General features: G+C 45.2%; 1 pseudogene; it reads left to right on the top strand.

Moving 5' to 3' along the window:
- The first annotated feature begins 4,778 nt into the window (after positions 1-4,778).
- LOC119939036 lies at positions 4,779-21,707 on the top strand (annotated as a pseudogene).
- The last annotated feature ends 837 nt before the right edge of the window (positions 21,708-22,544 follow it).

Genomic DNA, 22,544 nt, shown 5'->3' with positions numbered 1-22,544 from the left:
TTTCCTCCTTCTTCAGGACATCTCTACTTGGATATCACACTGATATTTCAAACTTAACATATCTAAAAATACCCATATTTCCACCCAAACTCTGTCCTGTCTGTGATTTTCCCATCACGGTAGACAGTTCCACCATCCTCCCCATCTTGCAAGATCATAACCTTGGATTATACACAACTCATCTCTCTCATTCAACCTACTCATTACATCCGACATGAAATCCTGTCAGTTTTACCTTCACAACATTCCTAAAATCCACACTTTCTTTTCCACCCAAACTGTGACAATGCTGATTCAAGCACTCATCATTTCCCACTTTGACTCATCAGTCTCCTTGCTGACTTCCCTGCATCACTCCAGTCCATATTTCACTCTGCTACCCGGATCATTTTTCTGAAAAACAATTCAGTCCATATCTCCCCACTCCTCAAACAACTTCATCAGTTGCTCATAGGCTTTAAGGCAGTCAATCAGCTCTCTTTCTCCTACTTATTGGTGATATCCTACTACAACACAACCCATACACTATGCTTCTCTAACAGACCTACTCTCTGTACCTAGATCTCATCTATTTCACCATACAACTCTTTGCACAGGTTTTCCTTTGGGCCTTTAACTCCCTCCTCCTTTATATCCAACAGTCCATCACTATCCCCACCTTCAAAACCCTTCTAAATTCACATGTCCTCCAAGAGGCCTTCCCAGACTTCTTCAAATGCCATCCATTCGTTTCCAACCCAGAGTGACTCCATGGACACACCCTCTTCAAAGCGTCCCATCTTCTGTAATAATGTCGTTTCAGTTTGTGAAAGAGTTTTCTTGGTAAAGACACGGAAGTGTTTTACTACTGCCTTCTTCTGTGCAGTAAAAACTTGAGTCCCTGCCATAGTCTTTGATTAACATTTTGCTGACTTGATCATCTGCCTGTGACTCTTTCCCATGTTGCTGCTCCCCAGCACAGGTGAATTGACTTAGACTTTCCAGACTAAGCCCCTTATTTTCACTATCTGCCCTCCCTTCTGCATCAATTCTGTACTTTCATTCATGTCACTCAATCATATTTATTGAGCGCTTACTGTGTGCAGAGCACTATACTAAGCACTTGGGAAGTACAAGTTGGCAACATTTAAAGACGATCCCTACCCAACAAGGGGCTCACAGTCTAGAAGATTGTACACTTGGCTGTGCACTCTCTTATGCACTTTGTAACACCAGCCCCACAATACTTATGTAAATATTCTTATATTCTACTATTTCCCCTATACCTAATTCACTTAAATAATCTAATACTTCCCCTGATTATTATTTCCCCTCTAGCTGCTTTTGAGCAGAGAATGAGTATACCAATTCTGTTATACTGTAATCTCCCAAGCTCTTAGTACTGTGCTCTGCACACAATAGGCACTCAACAAATACCATCAATTGATTGATATTGTAAGATTATTCTTGGAGAGATTGCCTGTACCAACTCCTGTATTGTACTTTTTCCCAAGTACTTAGTACTGTACTCTGAACGCTCAATAAATACAACTGATTGATTGATTGATTGATAGTCAGCACTCAAGATACCACTGATTGAATCCATTCATTCAATCGTACTTATTGAGCACTTACTGTGTGCAGAGCACTATACTAAGCACTTGGGAAGTACAACTCAGCAACAGAGACAATCACTGCCCACAACAGGCTCACAGTCTAGAAGGGGGGAGACAGACAACAAAACAATTAAACAGGCATCAGTAGCATTATAAATAAATAGAATTATAGAGATATACACATCATTAATAAAAATAAATAGAATTATAATTATAAATATGTACATATATACACAAGTGCTGTGGGGTGGGGGGGTGGGGGGAGCGGAGCAGAGGACTGTGTTGTATTCTGTCCATTTGGGTGACTAATTAAATCCTGATATTAATCATGCCTAGTTTGGGGACATGTTCAGTCATGGTCCCTGGGGCCTATATCACTCAATCCATTGGGTGTCAGACAGGTTACCTGTCTACAAGGAGCTTACAGTCTAGATGGGGAAACAGACATTAAAATACAAAAATTACCTTGGACCCCAACAATCAATCAATCAATGGTATTTATTGAGCACTTACTATGTGCAGAGCACTGTACTAAGCACTGGGGAGACATGATAATACGAGTTGGCAGACATGATTCCTACTCTCAAGGAGATCACATTCTAGTGGAGAAGACCAACATTGAAATAAATTACAGATAGAAGAAACAGCAAAGTATATGTACATAAGTGCTGTGGGGCTAGGGATAGGGTGAGTATCTGAGTGCCTAGGGGGAACAGACCCAAGTGCATAGATGATGCTGAAGGTAGGGCAAATATTTTGGGGAAATGAAAGGTTAGTAACAGAAGGTCTAAAGCACTCCATCATATTTCTTCCTCCTATCTCACCTCACTACTCTCCTTCTACAACCCAGCTTACGAACTTCACTCCTGTGGTGCTAGCCTTCTAACTGTGCCTCAGTCTCTCCTGTCTCACTGCTGATCCATGGCCCACATCCTGCCTCTGGCCTGGAATGCCCTCCCTCCTTAAATCCAACAGACAATAATTCTCCTCCCATTCAAAGCCTTACTGAAGGCACATCTCCACCAAAAGGCCTTCCCAGACTAAGACCCCCATCCTCTTCTCTCATTCCTTTCTGTGTCACCCTGACCTGCTCCCTTTGTTCTTGCCCCCTCCCAGCCCCACTGCACTTATGTATATATCCGTAATTTATTTATTTGTATTGATGTCTATCTCCCCCACTTTAGATTGTAAGCTCATTGTGGGTAGAAAATAGTCTGTTCATTGTTGCATTGTACTTTCCCAAGCGCTTAGTATTCATTCATTCATTTATTCAATTGTATTTATTGAGCGCTTACAGTGTACAGAGCACTGTACTAAGCACTTGGAAAATGCAATTCAGCAACAGAGACAGTTCCTGCCAACAATGGGCTCATAGTCTAGAAAGGGGGAGACAGACATCAAAATAAGTAAACAGGCATAAATAGCATCAATATAAATAAATATAATTATAGATGTACACACATCATCAATATAAATAAATAGAATTATAAATATGTACATATATACACAAGTGCCTTAAGGAGGAAGGGGAGAGAGCAGAGGGAGAGAGTCGAGGCAATGGTGAGGGGAGGATGAGCAAAGGAAAAGGGGGGCTTAATCTGGGAAGGCCTCTTGGAAGAGGTGAGCTTTCAGTAGGGCTTTGAAGGGGGTAAGCAAGATTGTTTGGAGGATTTGAGATGGGAGGGCATTCCAGGCCAGGGGTAAGATGTGGGCCAGGGATTGATGGCAGGACAGGTGAGAATGAGGCACACTGAGAAGATTAGCACCAGCGGAGTGGAGTGTGTGGGCTGGGATGTAGAAGGAGAGAAGGAAGGTTAGGTAAGAAGGGGCAAGGTGATGGAGAGCCTCCAAGTACAGTGCACTTAGTACAGGGCTCTGCACCCAGTAAGCACTCAATAAATATGATTGAATGAATGAATAAATGAAAAGCATCTTGGAGGAGATGTGATTTTTGTAGGACTTTCAAAATTGGGAAAGTGATTGTCTGTTAGATATGAAGGGGATGGGATTCCAGGGAAGAGGGAGGACACAGATGAACCGAAAGCATTGAAACAGATGAGATCAAAGCACAATGAATATGTTGGCCTTAGGAAAGCAAAGAGCACAGGTTGAGTTGTAGCAGGAGATCATTGAAGAGATAGTAGAGAAGGAGCTGATTGAGTGCCTTAAAGAATGATAAGGAGTTCCTATTTGATGTGGAGATGAATGGGCAATCATTGGAAGCTTTTGAGGAATGGGAAAGCAGGGGAAGATTTTTTAGAAAAAAAAATGATCCAGACATCAGAGTGAAGTTTGGACTGGAGTGGGAAGAGAGACTGAAGGTAGAGTGGTCAGTGAGGAGGCTGATTATTATCATGGTGTTTTCAAGTACTTAAAAACTTTGCAAGTGCTATTATAGATATATGTTAATTAGTTCAGACATAGCCCATGTCCCACATGGGGCTCACACTCTAAGTGGGAAGGAGAACAGGAGTTTATACGTGATAAAACTGAGGCACAGAGAAGTTAAGTGACTTGCCCGTGGTCACACAACAGGTATCTGACAGAGTGAGGAATAAACCCACGTCTTCTGGCTCTCAGGCTCATGTTCTTTCTACTAATGCAGTAATCAAGGCAGAAAATGGTAAGTACTTGGATCAGCATGGTAGTAATTTGGATGGAGTGGAGGGAGCAAATTCCAAAAGGATGTTGTGACAGACCTAATACGTGGGTTGAATGAGAGAAATGAGTCAAGGATAATGTCCAGTTTATGGGTTTGTGAGACAGGGAGGATAGTGGTGTATTCTACAGTCATGTGAAAGTGACTTTATTTGTCCTCCATGCTTGATGTTTAGGTGCCTTGTGTCTTGACAGTTGCCAGGAACATTGAATCATGGAGAATTGTCCAATTATTTTGAAGGCTGGGTATTTGATTTGAGTTTCCTATTTTAGCGGGGTTGTTGTGATATTGCTGCCTGAGCTCTTGCTTCATTCTCCAGAAACTTCATGATTGACTGATTTGGGGATTTGATGGAATGGTTCTTGAGACAGTGTGATCTTGGAGCATGTGAGTTATTATCTGTCCTGCATGCCTGCTATAGAAATAACAAATGTGCACTGATTCTACATATTTTAATTTTTTTTTCTCCCCAACTATTTCACTCTCCACAACTGGCACTTCCTTTTCCAAACACCTTATAATTGTACAACAAAGTGAAAGTCACTCCCAACAGAAACATGCCAACTCGTTCCAGGCAAGAGCAGGAAAGTCAGGAAGGTAAGACACTTTTCTTTTTAATGAGTTCTTTTTAATGTGTTCTTCAACAATCCTGACCCAAATAGGGGAGCTCCTGGAAAGGCAGTGGCTTCCCTGCTCCTGTTTCCTGGCTGGAGTGGGGCAGAGTGTGGCATTTAACTTTTTCTACACATTCATCTATTAAATCATATTTATTGAGTGCATACTGTGTCCAGAGCACTGTACTAAGCACTTGGAAAGTACAATTCAGCAATAGAGACAATCCCTGCCCACAATGGGGAGGCAGGTATCAAAACAAGTAAACAAGCATCAGTAGCATCAATATAAATACATAGAATTATAGACATATACACATCAAAATAAGTAAACAGGTATTAATATAAATAGATAGCATTATAGTTATGTACATATATACACAAGTGCTGTGTGGCAGGGAGGGAAGAGCGAGTCAGGGCTATAGGGAGGGGAGGGGAAGCTGAGGAAAAGGGGGGCTTAGTCTGGGAAGTTCTCTTGGAGAAGGTGAGCCCTCAGTAGGACTTTGAAGGAGGGGAAGCTTGATTGTTTGGTGGATTTGATGGGGCAGGGCATTCCAGGCCAGGGGTAGGACATGGACCAGGGGTCGGCAGCGGGACAGGCGAGAACGAGGTACAGTGTGAAGGTTAGCACCAGAGGAGTGGAGTGTGCAAGCTGGGATATAGAAAGAGAGAAGGAAGGTGAGGTAAGAGGGGGCAAGATGATGGAGAGCTCTGAAGCCAATAGTGAGGAGTTTTTGCTGGATATGGAGGTTGATAGGCAACCACTGGAGATTTTTGAAGAGGGGAGGGACATGCCCAGAATATTTCTGTAGAAAGATAATCTGTGCAGTACAGTGAAGTATAGACTGAAGCAGGGAGAGATGGGAGGTTGGGAGATAAGTCAGGATGCTGATGCAGTAATCCAGTCGGGATTTAATAATGATATTAATAATGATGGTATTTGTTAAGTGCTTGCTATATGCTAAGCACTGTTCTAAGTGCTGGATGAGTGATTGTAATAAAAATAATAATAATAACAATGGCATTTATTAAGCACTTACTATGTGCAAAGCACTGTACTAAGCACTGGGGAGGTTACAAGGTGATTGTACTAGTGTGGTAGTGATTTGGATGGAGAGGAAAGGGTGGATCTTGATGATGTTGTGAAGGTGAGACCGGCAGGTTTTGGTGACAAGTTGGATAAGTGGGGTGAATGGGAGAGCATAGTCAAGGATGACACCAAGGTTGTGGGCTTGTAAGAAGGGAAGGTAGTGCCATCCACAGTGACAGGAAAGTCAGTGAGAGGACAGGGTTTGGGAGGGTAGGTAAGCGAGCTCTGTCTTGGATATGTTGACTTTTAGGTGGTGGGTGGATATCCAAGTAGAGATGTCCTGAATGCAGGAAGAAATGTGAGCCTGGAGAGAGGGAGAGAGAACAGGGGAGGAGATATAGATTTGGGTATCATCCACTTAGAGATGATAGTTGAAGCTGTGGGAGTGAATGAGTTCACCAAGGGAGTGACTATAAATGGAGAACAGAAGGGGACCAAGAACTGACCCTTGAAGAACCCCTACAGTAAGGGGATGGGAGGGAGAGGAGGAATTCGTGAAGGAGACTGAGACGGAATGGCCAGAGAGATAAGAGGAGAACCAGGAGAGAACTGAGTCAGTGAAGCCAAGGTTGGATAACATGTTAAGGAGAAGGGGGTGGTCCACAGTGTCAAAGGCAGCTGAGCGGGCGAGGAGGATTAGGATGGAGTAGAAGCCATTGGATTTGGCAAGAAGGAGATCATTGGTGACCTTTGAGAGGGGAGTTCCTGTGGAGTGGAGGGGACAGAAGCCAGATTGGAGGGGGCCCAGGAGAGAGTTGAAGGAGAGGAATTTGAGGCAGTGAGTGTGGGCAACTCGCTCTGGAGTTTGAAAAGGAAGGGTAGGAGGGAGATGGGGTGATAACTGGAGGAGGCAGTGGGGTCAAGTGAGGGTTTTTTTTAGGATGGGAGAGATGTAGGCATGTTTGAAGGCAGAGGGGAAAAAGCCATTGGAGAATGAGTGGTTAGAGATGGAAGTTAAGGAGGGGAGGAGGGAAGGGGCAAGAGTTTTTATAAGGTGGAAGGGAATGGGGTCTGAAGCGCATGTGGAGGGGTGGCACTTGAAATGAGGGAGGAGATCTTCTCTGAAGATACTGCTGGGAAAGATGGAAAAGTAGAAGAGGGGGTCAAGAGGAGGGGGGGATGGAGGAGGGGGAGGGGTTATTTGGGGGAACTCAGACCTGATGGTGTTACTTTTCCTAATGAATTAGGTGGTCAGATCAGTGGGAGTGAGGGATGGGGGAGGGAGAGGAACAGAGGGTCTGAGAAGGGAGTTAAATGTCTGGAACAGCTGACGAGCGTGATGGGCATGGGGGCCAGGAAGGGAAGAGAAATAGTTTTTCTGGGCAGAGGAGAGCGCAGAGTTAAGGCAAGAAAGGATAAACTTAAATTGGATAAGGTTGGCATGGTGTCTGGATTTCCACCAGGAGCATTCAGCAACTCGAGCATGAGAGCTGAGGCAGAGAGTGGAGGTGATTCGGGGCTGGGGGTTAATGAGTTAGTTTCCTACCCGACTCCCTTACTGCAACTATACATCCTTTCTGATAAGGTTCTACATGACAATGGACCAGTCATTGTCAGCAGGAATGGTGCCCTGTCTCACTGAGGAGTCAATATCACAATGCCCGAGGAGCGCTAGCTCATGGAGATAGGTGCGGCAGTTGCCCCATTAGGGAGAGATCTTTTCTCCTCTGAACAGGAACTGCTTGGGCAGGGCCTTCCCCATCTCCCCAGAGGAAGATGTGGCTACCTAGCATCTCTGTGACACCCCCACAAACAATCCCCTGGGCCTACCTCTGTCCTGCTCAGATGCTTCCACTGTAGTCTGTCTCCTGTCCATCTGGTTGTGTGAAGGACATAGACTGGGAAAACCAGGGGGAAGGGGAAGCATAAGGCAACAAAAACAAAACAAAGACTAGCAACATCAAGAAAAAATGTTAAGTGGAAAACTCTCCCCACCCATACTAAGCAACTCTGCAGATTATACTTGATGATTTTGGAAATGGATGTAGACATAGTAATGTCCTCTGCTGTTGGAGTCCCAGAAATTTCTATTCCATGGCCTTAGCCTGCACACCTTCTCCCTGCCTGCCATCTTGAAGTGAACACCATAGGCACCAGAGTTCGGAGGAACAGAAAGTGTGGATGGCTCAGGACAAGCTATCACCACAATCGCAAAGTAGAAAACTGGCAACCAAGCACATGATGTCCTGGTGGCGGTGGGATGAGCCTTTCCCTGTTTGGCAATCGGTGTCCAGACAGTGCTCATCCCCAAATGGCAAGGGGCCAGAAAAGGTGCCCGACTTTATTTTCAAGGGCAAAGTGTGCAAGTGTGACAGGGATTCTTTCTCATTGTCCCTCACAGTCAGCAGTGTCATCTTCAATCTCAAGGGAAACTCCTGCATGTATTGAAAATGAAAGAGCCTACTAACAGTCTTATGGAAACAGAGAGCAGAAGGTGACAAGAGAGACTGAAAAACACAAGGTAGAGAGAGCTATGGAGACAGACAGAGGAAGTCAGAGGATGTTAGAGAAACAGAGACAGAAATATACCAAGAGAGAAAATGAAAAAGAGAGACAGTAAAGCAGAAAGAGGCAGAGAGACTCAGACATGGGCAGGGATAACAAACACACTTGAACCCTGACATATGCAGATTTGTGTGGACACATGCAAATGCATCAATCAGTCATATACACACACATGCACACACAAACACACACTCACAGGCATCATATTTAATAACTCAATCAATGGTATTTATTGAGCACTTACGCGCAGAGCTCTGTATTAAGCACTTGGAAGAATACAACAGTGGCAGGACAATAAAATGCAACAGTGGTAGAAGAAGCACTGTGGCCTAATGGATAAAGCATGGGCCAGGGATCAGTCAATCAATCAATCACATTTATTAAGTGCTTACCATGTGAAGAGCACTGTACTAAGCACTTACTGAGTTGTACTAAGTGCTTATTTACTGAGTCAAAAGTACAGGAGCATAGATGCAGCCATAGGCAAAGAAACAGAAGCAGCCACTGATGACAGTGCTGCTGCTGCTGCTGGTAGCTCCCTACTGTAGAACCTACTGCAGAAATAACTCTGGGAAGCCAGAGGTGGGTAGCCATGGCTGTGCTAAGCTGTTGTCTTTCTTCTTACACTGATGGTCTCCTAGTTCTCCTGCTATCATAATTACCACAGGTGAAAGCAGAGTTTTTGGAGGTTCCATTATCTCTTCATGGGTGGCAGGACCAGGGGAAGACTGTGTTCATCCTGTCCTAGGTGGGTCATGCTGCGGGAGCTCTCAGAGCTGAGGATGGAGCCCACATGACTGAGGAAGCTTGTGTAACTGATACATGTCCTTTCTCTGTTTTAGGTTCCAGGTCTCTGTCTCTCCACTGCCACAGAGTCATCATCATCTTCCTCGGGATTGCCGTGTCTGCTTTGGTGGGCACAGTTCTCTATTTGTCCCTGAAATGTGAGTGCTTCAGCCTGACCCAAAGCCACATTTGAACACAATTTGCCCCTGTAAATGTTGGAGTCAGGAAAACCCTTGGTTTACTTCCCAACCTGAAATGTGAATAAGGAGGTCCCTCTGGTCCTTCAGGTTTGCAGAATGAATAATCCCAGGACCCTTTGGGATGGAATGGGATGCAGGTTGAAGGGGAAAGCCCACGGAAACAGTCACCTGCTAATTGGCTTTCCCTACTCCATTCTGGAATGGAATTTCCTTGACTTCTTGTTCAGCTTTGTGAGCTGCAGAGGAAAGGTCAGTGATTTGTTTCTCAGTGAACCTGCATCTTCCAACCCCCAGGATGTGAATCCTTCTGCAGGAAGGAAAAATTTAATGTTCCAACCAGATGAGGCAGCTCAGGCAGGGAAATTTAGATAGATCCTAACTGCAAAGGTTTCTTCTAGGCTTTGTGATGATTCGGTTTGGATTGTGCCATTTTTTCTCTGGCTGTCTCTGATCCTGAACTCCCTCTTTCTCATTTGCCTTATTGATCCCCAAATCAGTCCTGTTGTCAAATGGATCAAGCAGCTCACAGGACTCTGATTTGCACTGCTCTTCTGTCTACATTAAAAACTACCTTAACTACCCATGTTAGGGAGAGAAACAAATGTTCTCAGCAAAAAGTGAAGCAACCTAGTGGAGAGGGCACAGGCCTGAGAGTCAGAGGACTTTGTATTTTAATCCTGACTGCCACATGCCTGCTGTGTGACCTTGGACAACTCACTTAACTTCTCTGTGCCTCTGTTTCCTTGTCTGTAAAATGGCAAATTCCACACTTGTTCTTCCTATTTAGATTGTGAACGCTTGTAGGTCATGGGCTGTGTCCATCTGCTTATATTGTATCTACCCTCGTGTTTGGCACATAGCATTTAGAGAAGCAGCATGGCCTAGTGGAAAGGCCACAGGCCTAGGAGTCAGAGGACCTGGGTTCTAATCCTGGACTGCCAATTGCTCGGCCAATTGCTTCAATTAACTTCTCTGTGCCTCAGTTTCCAGACCTGAAAAATGGGGATTCAATACCTGCTCTCCCTCCTACTTTAGATTGTGAGCCCCGTGCGGGACAGGGATTGTGTATGACCTAACTGACTTGTACCTAACCCAGTACTAAGAACAGTGATTCAAACATAATAAGAGCTTAACAGGTACCATAAAACAAAACAAGCAAACCACGTTACTATTATCATTATCATTATTACTATTATTAAGTGGGACAGGAAACATATCAGTTTGGGGTGCTCACTTCTCTGGACTCTCCAGAGTCTTAATTTGGCCCTGCCTCTGCTCCTGGGAAACTGGCATTTTAACTTTACCTCTTCCTCAACTTCCCAGTGCTTGCAACATGCTCCCACCCCTCTGCTCCCCTTGGCATGAGGCTCTCCTTTTCTATTTCCCAGTAGCTGTGTACTGAAAGCCTCCTTAGTGGAAAATCCCCATGTTTCACTTTCCTCATTCTAAATAAATGGTAACACCAGCCCAGGCTGGACCTTTGACATTAGAGGTTGTCCACCCATTCTGCATCAAGAAATGCAGGAACTGAACTAACAGTTGCTAAGGATGGAGTTACTGTAGAAAGATAGTGAGGGGTGCAAGTTATATGGCTGCCCTCCCCTCCCCTCCCTCCTCCCAGAATGTATCCCTTCCTCAAGAAACTCCACTGTAGAAGTTCTTCATCTGCCTGGAAGAGATGCCCAAGAAGCATGTCTGGAATGAGTTTTGCCATAGTCCATCCTGAATCAGACCCATGAGTCTATGGACCCATGATCTGGTTGCTGAGGGGCAGCTGTCCCTCCATTAGCCCTCATATTCAAGGGTTGACCAGCTCTTGTACAGGAGCCAAGGGTTCAAAGAGCTCAGTGAAGCTCTGAGACAGTCGGGATCCAGTTCTTCCATTCACTGCCAGCAGGAAACTCTCCTCCCCAGTCTCTCCAAAGCTCACACCCTGCCCAATGTGTTCACAGAGCGCACATACCAATTTGGGGAGATGACACTCTCCCATTTTCCTATTCATTCTACAATCAATCAGAAGAGTACAATACAACAGAATTAGCAGTCACATTCCCTTCCCAAAATGAACATAATGACAGACATTAACATGAATAAATAAGTAGTTTATAGTATTTTAAAGATATGTACATAAGTTTCTCTCCTGTTTGATTTGCAGCCCAAGGCAGAGATTGGAGGAAAATCTGCACTCAAACTCAACAAGACTTGTGGCCCGGAAGGAGGAGCTGTGCATTGGTCAAAAGGGTAATGAGAGATGGTTGAAATGTTGTGAGAAGTTGCCCAGAAATTCAAGTGGATGGCTCTGACCATGATAGAGAAAACCAGGAAGAAAGCAGCTCCATGACATTTTCCTTGAAGCAGAGATCTCTTCACCCTGTTGCTTCTTCAGAAAAGTTTTTCACCGGGAATTCTCAACCCCACCTTGGCTGGGATGAGGGAACTGTGTAGGACGGGAGAGGGGCACAGACAAGGATAGAGATCTGCTATTCCAGCACCTTTTACAACCCCACTACTTATAGCTCTCCTCATGGGCTCTTTTCATTCCCCACAGGGTCTACTCATGCCCAATGTTCTGCTTATTCCTCATGGGTTCATATCACTCTCTAAGGGTTCTTCTAATTCCCCATGGACTCTACCCACTCCCTATAAACTCTCCTCACTCTCCATGAGCTCTTTTCATTTCCAAGGGGCTCTGCTCACACCCTATTGGCTCTGCTTGCTCTCCATGTGCTCTTCTCAATCCCCATATGCTCTTCTCATTCTTCACGTGCTCTTCTCATTCCCCATCTGTTCTTCTCACTCCCCATAGGCTCTGCCCTCTCACTATAGACTTTCCTCACTCCCCATGGTCTCTGCTTACTCTCCATGTGCTCTTCTCACACCCCATGTGATCTTGTCACTCTCTATGGAATCTGCTCACTCCCCAAAGGGTCCTCTCAGTCTCCATTGGCTCAAGTAACTGGGGAAGAGGCAGCATGTGGAGACCAGCTCCTCTTCTGAGTGTGGGAGAGATCTCCCCGGCATCATTCCTAGTTCTGAGTTTCTCCACCTGCCATATGCTATTCTCTAGCTCCTTTACTGATGAACCTATTGGACTTCCCAGCCCCATGGAGGTTATGGGGGAGGAGAGACTTTTATTGCAAGTATAACTGGGGATGCGCAGGGGAGGGGTCAGTTTTCCTATACCCTCAGTGTTAGTACATTCAGCATGTGATTTACATGACAGCAAAAAAGACAAATCCATGGACAATGAGGTTCAATTTCTTGTTTAGCGATGTGGGAGCCAACTTTATGGAAAGTGCTACTATCTCAACCACCCATTGTGGTCCTTCCCCCAGGTGCTGTGTGTCAGCTCTGCCCTCCAGGGTGGCAGCTGAGCAGCAGCCGGTGTTACTACTTCTCAGAAGAGTGTCGAAGCTGGGATACCAGTGACAGAGACTGTGCAGACAAGAAATCCCACCTTCTGGTCCTGGAGGATGAGGCTGAAGCAGTGAGAATTGGGGGAGACCTCAGGGCCTACAACAGTCCACACACATCCATTTACACACCACATTTGCCAGAACCAGCTGGAATTTCTGAATGGTGACTGCCCACGTCCTAGTTATGAACCTGAGGGGCTTCATCCTCCCTAAATAGGAGTCTGGGGAAAAATTTGAAGTTGTGTCCTTCTGGCAGAGCTCTGAGCTGGTTTTCAGGCTTGGGACAGGAAAGGGGGTTGAGGGGGTGCTGGCTGAGGGACTGTCAGGGCTCAGCATGTTTCCATTGACTCCACAGGATTGGGTCTCTAAGATGAGGCCACAGGATGAATATTTCTGGATCGGTTACAAGTATAACATAACCCAGGAAGAGTGGATGTGGTTGGACAACACTGGATTCTCCGGATACAGGTGGACCCCACTTCAGGCCTCGGACACTGGGCTGAAACAGGCCCATCATGTGGGTGTTTTCATAACTAAACATTCAAACCCACTTTAAGCTCTGACATTCTTGTCCAATGACACTGAGACCAGACCCTCCTGCCCTGCCTCATTCTTCCTCTGGGGGAGGAGGGAGGAGGAGAGAAGGCAAATAAAGATCCTGTGGTCCCAAACGCAGACTACAGCAATGGGTTCAGACTCCACTGCATGCAGCAGGGCAGGCTCGCCCGGGAGGAAGAAGGTTTCGGAGTTGCTCCCTTATCCAGGGTGCATGGCAGGAACTACGTGACCAAGATCCCATCCTCTCTGCTCCCTCCCTACACTCCACCCACCCCAAGAGAGGGACTGACTGGGGTCCTGGGGGAGGATAAGTCTATTTTAACATTTAATCATTTAAAGTCACATTTTATTCTTGATTAATCAACGGTACTTATTGAGCGCATACTATGTAAAGAGCACTATAATAAGTATTTGGGAGAGTACATTACAACAGGGTTGGTAGAAACATTCCCTTCACATGAGGAGCTCACAGTTTAGCAGGGGAGACAGACATTAAGATAAATTATAAGTACATACACGCTGGGGGGCTGAGAGTAGAATGAATATCAAGTGCCTTAAGAGTACAGATTCAATTGCACGGGCACTGAAGAAGGGAGAGGGAGTAAGGGAAATGAAGGCCTCTTGGAGGAGATGTGATTTTAATAAGTCATTGAAGGTGGGGAGAGTGGTGTTCTCCTGTATACAGATCTACGTCTCCCCCCCTGCTCTCTCCCCCTCTCTCCAGGCTCACATCTCCTCCTGCCTTCAGGACATCTCCATCTGGATGTCTGCCCACCACCTAAAACTCAACATGTCCAAGACTGAACTCCTTGTCTTCCTCCCAAATCCTGCCCTCTCCCTGACTTTCCCATCTCTGTTGACGGCACTACCATCCTTCCCATCTCGCAAGCCCGCAACCTGGGTGTCATCCTCGACTCCGCTCTCTCATTCACCCCTCACATCCAAGCCGTCACCAAAACCTGCCGGTCTCAGCTCCGCAACATTGCCAAGATCCACCCTTTCCTCTCCATCCAAACCGCTACCCTGCTTGTTCAAGCTCTCATCTTATCCCGTCTGGACTACTGCATCAGCCTTCTCTCTGATCTCCCATTCTCATGTCTCTCCCCACTTCAATCCATACTTCATGCTGCTGCCCGGATTGTCTTTGTCCAGAAACGCTCTGGGCATGTTACTCCCCTCCTCAAAATTCTCCAGTGGCTACCAATCAATCTGCGCATCAGGCAGAAACTCCTCACCCTCAGCTTCAAGGCTCTCCATCACCTCACCCCCTCCTACCTCACCTCCCTTCTCTCCTTCTGCAGCCCACCCTGCACCCTCCGCTCCTCTGCCGCTAATCTCCTCACCATGCCTCGTTCTCGCCTGTCCCGCCATCGACCCCCGGCCCACGTCATCCCCCGGGCCTGGAATGCCCTCCCTCTGCCCATCCGCCAAGCTAGCCCTCTTCCTCCCTTCAAGGCCCTATTGAGCGCTCACCTCCTCCAGGAGGCCTTTCCAGACTGAGCCCCTTCCTTCCTCTCCCCCTCGTCCCCCTCTCCATCTCCCCCATCTTTCCTCCTTCCCTTCCCCACAGCACCTGTATATATGTATATATGTTTGTACATATTTATTACTCTATTTATTTATTTATTTATTTATTTATTTATTTATTTATCTTACTTGTACATATCTATTCTATTTATTTTATTTTGTTAATATGTTTGGTTTTGTTCTCTGTCTCCCCCTTCTAGACTGTGAGCCCGCTGTTGGCTAGGGACTGTCTCTATGTGTTGCTGACTTGTACTTCCCAAGCGCTCAGTACAGTGCTCTGCAGTAAGCGCTCAATAAATACGATTGATTGATTGATTGATTGATTGTATATGAAAGGGGAGAGAGTTGCAGGCTAGAGGCAGGAGGTGGGCAAGGGGCCAGTGGAAAGATAGATGAGATCAGGTTTCAGAGAGTACGTTTGAATTAGAAGAAGGATCTCCAGCAGTTGCCCATCCACCTCAGCATCAAACAAAAACTCCTTAACATTGGCTTTAAAACACTCAATCACCTTGCCTCGTCTTATATTACCTCACTGCTCTCCAACTACAAACCAGCTCATACACTTTACTCCTCTAATGCCAACCTACTCACCATACCTTGATCTTGTCTGTCTTGCTGCTGACCTCTCACCCATGCCCTGCCTCTGGCCAGGAATGCCCTTCCTCATCATATCCAACAATTACTCTCTACACCTTCAAAGCCTTATTGAAAGCACATCTCCTCCAAGAGTTCTTGCCTGACTAAGCCTTCATTTCTTCTTCTCACACCTTTCTGCATTGCCTTTGTGCACTTGGATTTGCATCCTTTACGGACCCCTCCCTCAACTGTACAGCATTTATGTACATGTCTGTAATTTTATTTATCTATATTAACATCTGTCTCCCCCTCTAGACTGTAAGCTCATTGTTGGCAGGGAATATGTCTACCAACTCTGTTATATTATACTCCCGTAAGTATTTAGTACAGTGCCCTGCAAACAGTAAGCACTCAATAAATATGATTGATTGATTGATCTGGGTTATAGTAGGGAATCAGTGGTGTAAGATATAGGGGAGGGAGATGTTTAAGTACTTAAAAGCCCATGGTAAGGAGTTCCAGTTTCATATGGAGATGGATGGACAACCACTGTCAGTTCTTAAGGAGTAGGGAGGCAGAAACTGAACTTTTTAAAAAAAAAATGATTGAGGCAGTCAAGGGAAGTATAAGCAGGAGTGCGCAGAGTCAGGAGAAAGGAAGGTCAGTGAGAAGTTGATGCAGTAGTTAAAGTGGTTCTTTCCTGGTTTTCCTCTTCGCCCTCTGGCCACTCCCTTTCAGTTTCTTTCACTGACTCCTCTTCTCCCTATCACTCCCTAACTGAATGTGTCCGTAGAGACATTTCTGAGTCCCTCTCTACTTTTATTTTATTCTCACTCCCTTGGGGAGCTCATAATAATAGTAATGGTACCTGTTAAGCACTTACTATGTACCAAGCACTATACTAAGCACTGGGGTAGATATTAGATAATCAGATCAGACACAGTCCCTGTCTCATGTGGGTCTCACTGTCCAAGTAAGAGGGAGAACAAATGTCAAATACCCATCTTATTAATAATAATAATAATGGTATTTGTTAAGCACTTATGCACTGGGGTAGGTACAAGCAAATCAGGTTGGACACAGTCCCTGTCCCACATGGATTTCACAATCTCAATCCCCATTCTGCAGATGAAGTAGCTGACACAGAGAAGTAAAGTGACTTGCCCAAGGTCACACAGCAGACAAATAGCAGAACCAGGATTAAAACCCATGACCCTCTGATTCTCAGGCCTGTACTCTTACCAATTAGGTCACGCTACTTCTTATAGATGACTTACAGAGAAGTTAAGTGACTTGCCCAACATCACACATCAGGCAAGTGGTAGGGCCAGGATTAGAACCTAAGGCCCCTGATTCCTAGACCTGGTCTCTTTCCACTAGGCCATGCTACTCTGAAGTACATCTGCTCTCATGGCTCAAATCTATCTGGGTATTTCTCTTTTTACCTCCTCTACAGTCCCACATTTATTCAAGCCTGCAGAATATCTCCATGGAAATCCTACCAACACCTTGAGTTCAGTATGTCTGAAACCTAATTTCTCATCTCCCTTTCAAATTCTTTCCCCCATCCACCTTTTCCATTGTAGTTTACAAAACCACCAACCTATCCTCTCTGTCTTTGAAGCCCAAAATGCTGACACAATTTTTGACTTCTCCTTCTCCTTCCACTTTCATATTCAGCCATCACTAAATCCTGTCATTTTTTGATGCATATTTCCAAAATCTGCTTCTTCTTCTCCATCCAAACAGCCACTTCTCTGGCTCAGGCACTCAGCCTATTTCAGCTTGACTACTATATCAGCCTCCTCACTTATCTTTCTGCATTCATTCATTCAATCATATTTATTGAGTGCTTACTGTGTGCCAAACACTGTACTAAGCACTTGGGAGAGTACAACAGACATATTCCCAAGCGCTTAATACAGTGCTCTGCACACAGTAAGTGCTCAATAAATATGATTGAATGAATGAATGAACGTCAGGGTGGCTCCCAAGGAGATCGGGTTGTATGCAGGCCTTGTCCCGCAGCGGGCTCTTACCATGTGTATTATTCTATTTATTGATTTATTTTATATTTCTCTTTACTTATTTTATTTGTACATGTTTATTCTATTTATTTTATTTTGTTAATATGTTTTGTTTTGTTGTCTGTCTCCCCCTTCTAGACTGTGAACCCGCTGTTGGGTAGGGACCGTCTCTATATGTTGACGACTTGTACTTCCCAAACGCTTAGTACAGTGCTCTGCACACAGTAAGCGCTCAATAAATATGATTGAATGAATGAATATTCTACCTCCACGCTCTCCCCTCTCCAGTCCATGCTTCATTTTGCTGCCTAGATTATTTTTCTCTGTTGTCTTCTTTATAAGTACTTTGTCTCCTCAAATACCTCCAATCATCACCTATGCTTCTCTACATCAAGCAGATACTCCTTACTTCCAACTTTAAGGCCCTTGATCAGCTCAATCATACAGTGGTATTTATTGAGCACTCACTGTCTACACAGTACTGAACTTGGTGTTTGAGAAAGTACAGTTAATTAGTGGACCCAATCCTTGCCCCCAAGGAGCTTATAACCTCACTCTTACTTAACCACCCTCATCCATTACGGCTCACATTCTTCATTTCTCTCAAATGACCCTTCTCACTGCTGCTTCATTCTCATCTCTCCCGCTCCCCCTAGTCTTTGATCACACTCTTCCTTCAGCCTGGAACTCCTTCCCTATTCAAATCCCCTAGAACACAGCTCTCCCCATAGTCAAAGCCTCAGAAATTACACCTCCTCTCAGAGGCCTTCTCTGATTAACATTTATTCTCCTTAGGTCATAATCCCAAAGCTACCACATCAGCACCTCTGCTCCAACTTTGCATGTATCCACTTCCATCTACCCACAGCCCTTCTTTAAAGATTGATCTAGCTTATTCTGTGAGTACTTCCTCATGTGCATTTCCATTTTTCCTTTCTTTTCTTCTACTTGAAAATTATTTTGCGTTTGTCTCTCCTGCTAGACTATAAGCTCCTTGAAAGCAGATAGCCTATTTTCTAACTCTATTGTTCTCTCCCAGACACTTAGCACAGTGCTCTGCACATCGAAAGGGTCCAATAAATACTGTTGATTGATTATTTGATTCCTCCTTCCCATTTTTCTCCTTTTTCCCTTCTCCCCCTCACCCCCTACCATCTCTCCCTACTTGTCCTCACCCTTCCCTCTAACTGTGTTCTTTCTACTTTCTCCCAACCTCCTCTGTCAATACCTACCACCCCCTATTCTGAGCTTCTCTCTTCCCTCCTTCTTCCCATTCCTTCTTCTCTCCCTTTCCCTTCCCTTTCCTTTACCCTCTCCTATTGCCCCCCATTCTTCCACTTTCTCCTTCTCCTCTTCATTTTCCACCTCATTCCTCTTCTTCTTCCCCTTGAATTTCATCATTATGGAGAAACAACATCACAGGAAGTTTTGCAGGGAAAGATACCAGCAAGTTTCCAGAGGGTCATGGATGACTTAATGGATGGAAGTCCATGATGGGTTTTGAAATATTCTAAATTCCTTAAGAGCAGGGATCATGTCTTCCAAACAGTGCCTGGCACTTAGTAAGTGCTTAACAAATACCATTATTATTATTCCAAAAATTGCCGTAATCTCCCAAGCACTTGGTAGAGTGTTCTGCATGCATTGAGGTTTATTGACTGGGAAGGAATGGAAGGGATATTGGATGGTCAATCTCTAACCATGAAAATGGATGTCCACGAGGCCAATAATCAGGTTTCTACAAGATCCCTGGGGGTCACTGAAGGAGGAGGAATCCTGGACTGGATGAATTGGAGATCTGACCCAGCAATTGCATTTCTTATGTTCTTGTCACTTGCAAACTCATGATCTAACTTAAGGGATTCAAGAGACAAGGGGAAAGGATGGAGTTCCTATGGCATTTCTGGTTATTTTTGAGAATGGAGGACAGTTTCTAAAACTAGGATCCCAATGAGTCCAATCATTTGTGATTCGGAAGGGTTTCTCTTGAGGTTCCCTGCTAGCATACCCAAGTAATTTCCCTAGTAATTTGATGCCACCAACTTGGTACTCTTGGATTTGAAAACTTCAAAAGATTTGGGAAGGATATGGGGTTCAGCTGGCTTAAGGACCAGTTGCCAAAGTCTGGAGGAATGCCAGATGCCCATTCTCTTCCAGGGAAAGTGAATCTGTGTATTAGACTCTCTCTCACTGGTTATCAACAGGCCCATCAATACTGTCTTCAATTCGTCAATCAGTCAGTAGTACTTCTTGACCACCTACGATATTCAGAGTAATGTATGGGAGAGTGCAATAAAGGTAGAAGACATGATCCCTGCCTACAAGGAACTTAGAATTTTAAAGGGGGAGACTGACATCAAATAATAAAAAGTCGCAAAAGCAATAGTAGATGTTCAACTGAATCTAAAACTAGATCCAGGAAAAATGTGCTTCCCTAAACTGGGAAGTTCATTAACTTCCTTAACTTAAACCCAAGACTCTCCACCTCCATGGATACTGCTATTCTGCCCTTAGCCACTCCTCCTGGGGTGCCACCCACAGTTCACACCTTGGTAGTTCCTCCTGTTGATGCTCAGCCTTCTAGCCTTCCCTGACTAGGCCCTCATTTCCTCTTTTCCCACCCACTTCTGCATCACCCTTGTACTTGTAACTGTCAAGGGTTCTAATCCCAGCTCCTCCACATGTCTGCTGGGTGACCTTGGGGAAGTCACTTCACTTCTCTGTGCCTCACTTACTTCATATGTAAAATGGGGATTGAGACCATGAGTTCCACGTGGGACAGGGACCGTGTCCAACTGATTTGTTTGAATCCATCCCACTGTTTAGTACAGTACTTGGCACATAGAAAGAGCTTAACAAATACTACCATTAGTTGTATTTGCACACTTTTTCACCCCTCCTTCAGCCCCATGGCACTTATGTCCATATCTTAAATTTACTTATTCATATTAATGTCTGTCTCCCATTCTAGACTTATAGGAAGCTTGATGGATCATCACAGTCCCAACCACAGAACAGATGTGTGAGAACATGGGCTCAGGGTCAGATTGGGTCAGTAATAATAATAATGATGACATTTATTAAGTGCTTACTATGTGCAAAGCACTGTTCTAAGTGCTGGGGAGGTTACAAGGTGATCAGGTTGTCCCATGTGGGGCTCACAGTCTTAATCCCCATTTTATAGATGAGGTAACTGAGAGAAGTTAAGTGACTGCACCTACAACTTATCCAGGCTCCCAGTGTCCCATGACTCAGAATCTCCTTCCAGTTCTCTGTCCCTCTGGACCCTTTCTCTCCTCCTCTTCTCCCCATTTCCTCATCTGTGGTTCCAGATCTGGATACTCCTGGATGCTCCCAGACTCCTACGGTGTCATTCTTGAGCCAACCTGGCCAAAGTGCTACTCCTGTGGCCTGTGGTGTAGAAGGGTGTCAGGACCCCATCCTATCAGCCCTTGGTGCAAGATGTACATGTAGTGTTGCAGGGGAGGAGGGTCTCAGGACCCATCCTATCAGCCTTCGGTGCATGGAGGGTATGATCTTGTTTGGAGTGTAGAGGGCCTCGGGACTCCATTCTATCAGCCCTCTGGCAGGGAGCCTGTGTGGCCCTGTGGGGAAGGAGGGTCTCAGGATCCCACCCTATCAGCCCTCGGTGTGGGGAGCATGTGCGGTGCTGTTGGGGAGGACAGGAACTGGAGCCCTGTAGCCTCAGCCCCTCCACTGTTGTCCAGAGAGGGCACCCTGATGTCTCTCTGCAGCTCTGGCTGAGAGACATCTCTTTGTCTCTGTCTAGGGGAAAGGGCAGACTGAGTTCCTCCAGGTCCCAACTCATCTTTTACCAAACTGATCCGATGCAGGCTTGGCTCTGCTCTTTCCCCGACACCCTTCCCCTTAGATTCAACTGAGCCCAACACAGGCCCTGTCATTCCATTTGCCCCATCCCCACCCCCCACCCCCTGGCAGAACCAGTTCACTCATTCACAATCCTGTGGAAAAATGAAGGTCAATTCTTCTCTTCCTTTTGCTGTGTAAAAGTGGATAAAAATGTAAAAAAAATGAAATGTGCTGCTTTCAAAGTGAATGATGTACTCTCTCCCGAATTCTGCCAATCTACCCACAGCTGGATCTGTAAGCGACATTTGACTGTTCTGGACCCCTGAGTGGCTGTATGCAGGATCCCAGCATCCCCTGAGGCAGCCCATTTTCACAGTCAGGAACAATGATGCTCATTCTCCCCTGGCTCATTTGAAGCATGGTCTGGAACCCCAAGCCTAGGAAATGGGATCTGAAAACAGCTCCACCCAAGTTACCTGGCAGACTACCAGATGGCCGGTAGACTGTGGTTCAAGACAGTGAGGGCCTTTTTGTCTGTGTGATGGTGACTGTGAACATGGAAAAAGTGAACTATATTAAAAAAGATGTAACGTGCTATAACTTGCATTAACTCAATGAAAAGGAATTAAGGCCAATAAAAGCTAGGCAATGGATTCAGAGAGGGAATGGGATCCGGGAACATAAGGAGAAGTGTTAAGGAACAAGTGGAGCCATGTTTCATGGGCTGTTAGATGAGTGTTGCAAGATGGGGATGACACTACTGCAGCTTGGTGAGAGAACAGGGGAGATGAAGGTAGCTGGGTTCTTACAGCTGGGAGATGCCTAGGGTAGGATTAGCACTGGAGATTAGTATGGACTTCAATATACCGAAAATCTGTGTCCTCTCCATGATGAGGGTATCAAACAATAGTAATAATAGTAGTAATAATGGTATTTGTTAAGCACTTACTATGTGCCAAGCACTGTTCTAAGTGGTGGGGTAGATACAGGGTTATCAGGTTGTCCCTCGGGAGGCTCACAGTCTTTATCCCCATCTACCATCGAGTTGGTAGACATGATCCTTGTCCACAAATATTCTATTCATTCTTGTCTCCATCAGTAGAATGTAAGCTTTTAATAGGCCAAGAATAGGCCTTGTGTTTTTCTTAAACTTTCCAAAATTC

This window comes from Tachyglossus aculeatus, chromosome 17 (assembly GCF_015852505.1).
Source record: "Tachyglossus aculeatus isolate mTacAcu1 chromosome 17, mTacAcu1.pri, whole genome shotgun sequence".
In the NCBI taxonomy this organism is placed as follows: domain Eukaryota; kingdom Metazoa; phylum Chordata; class Mammalia; order Monotremata; family Tachyglossidae; genus Tachyglossus; species Tachyglossus aculeatus.
The sequence above is the reverse complement of the archived record's forward strand: the minus strand, read 5'-3'. Positions and strand labels throughout refer to the sequence as shown.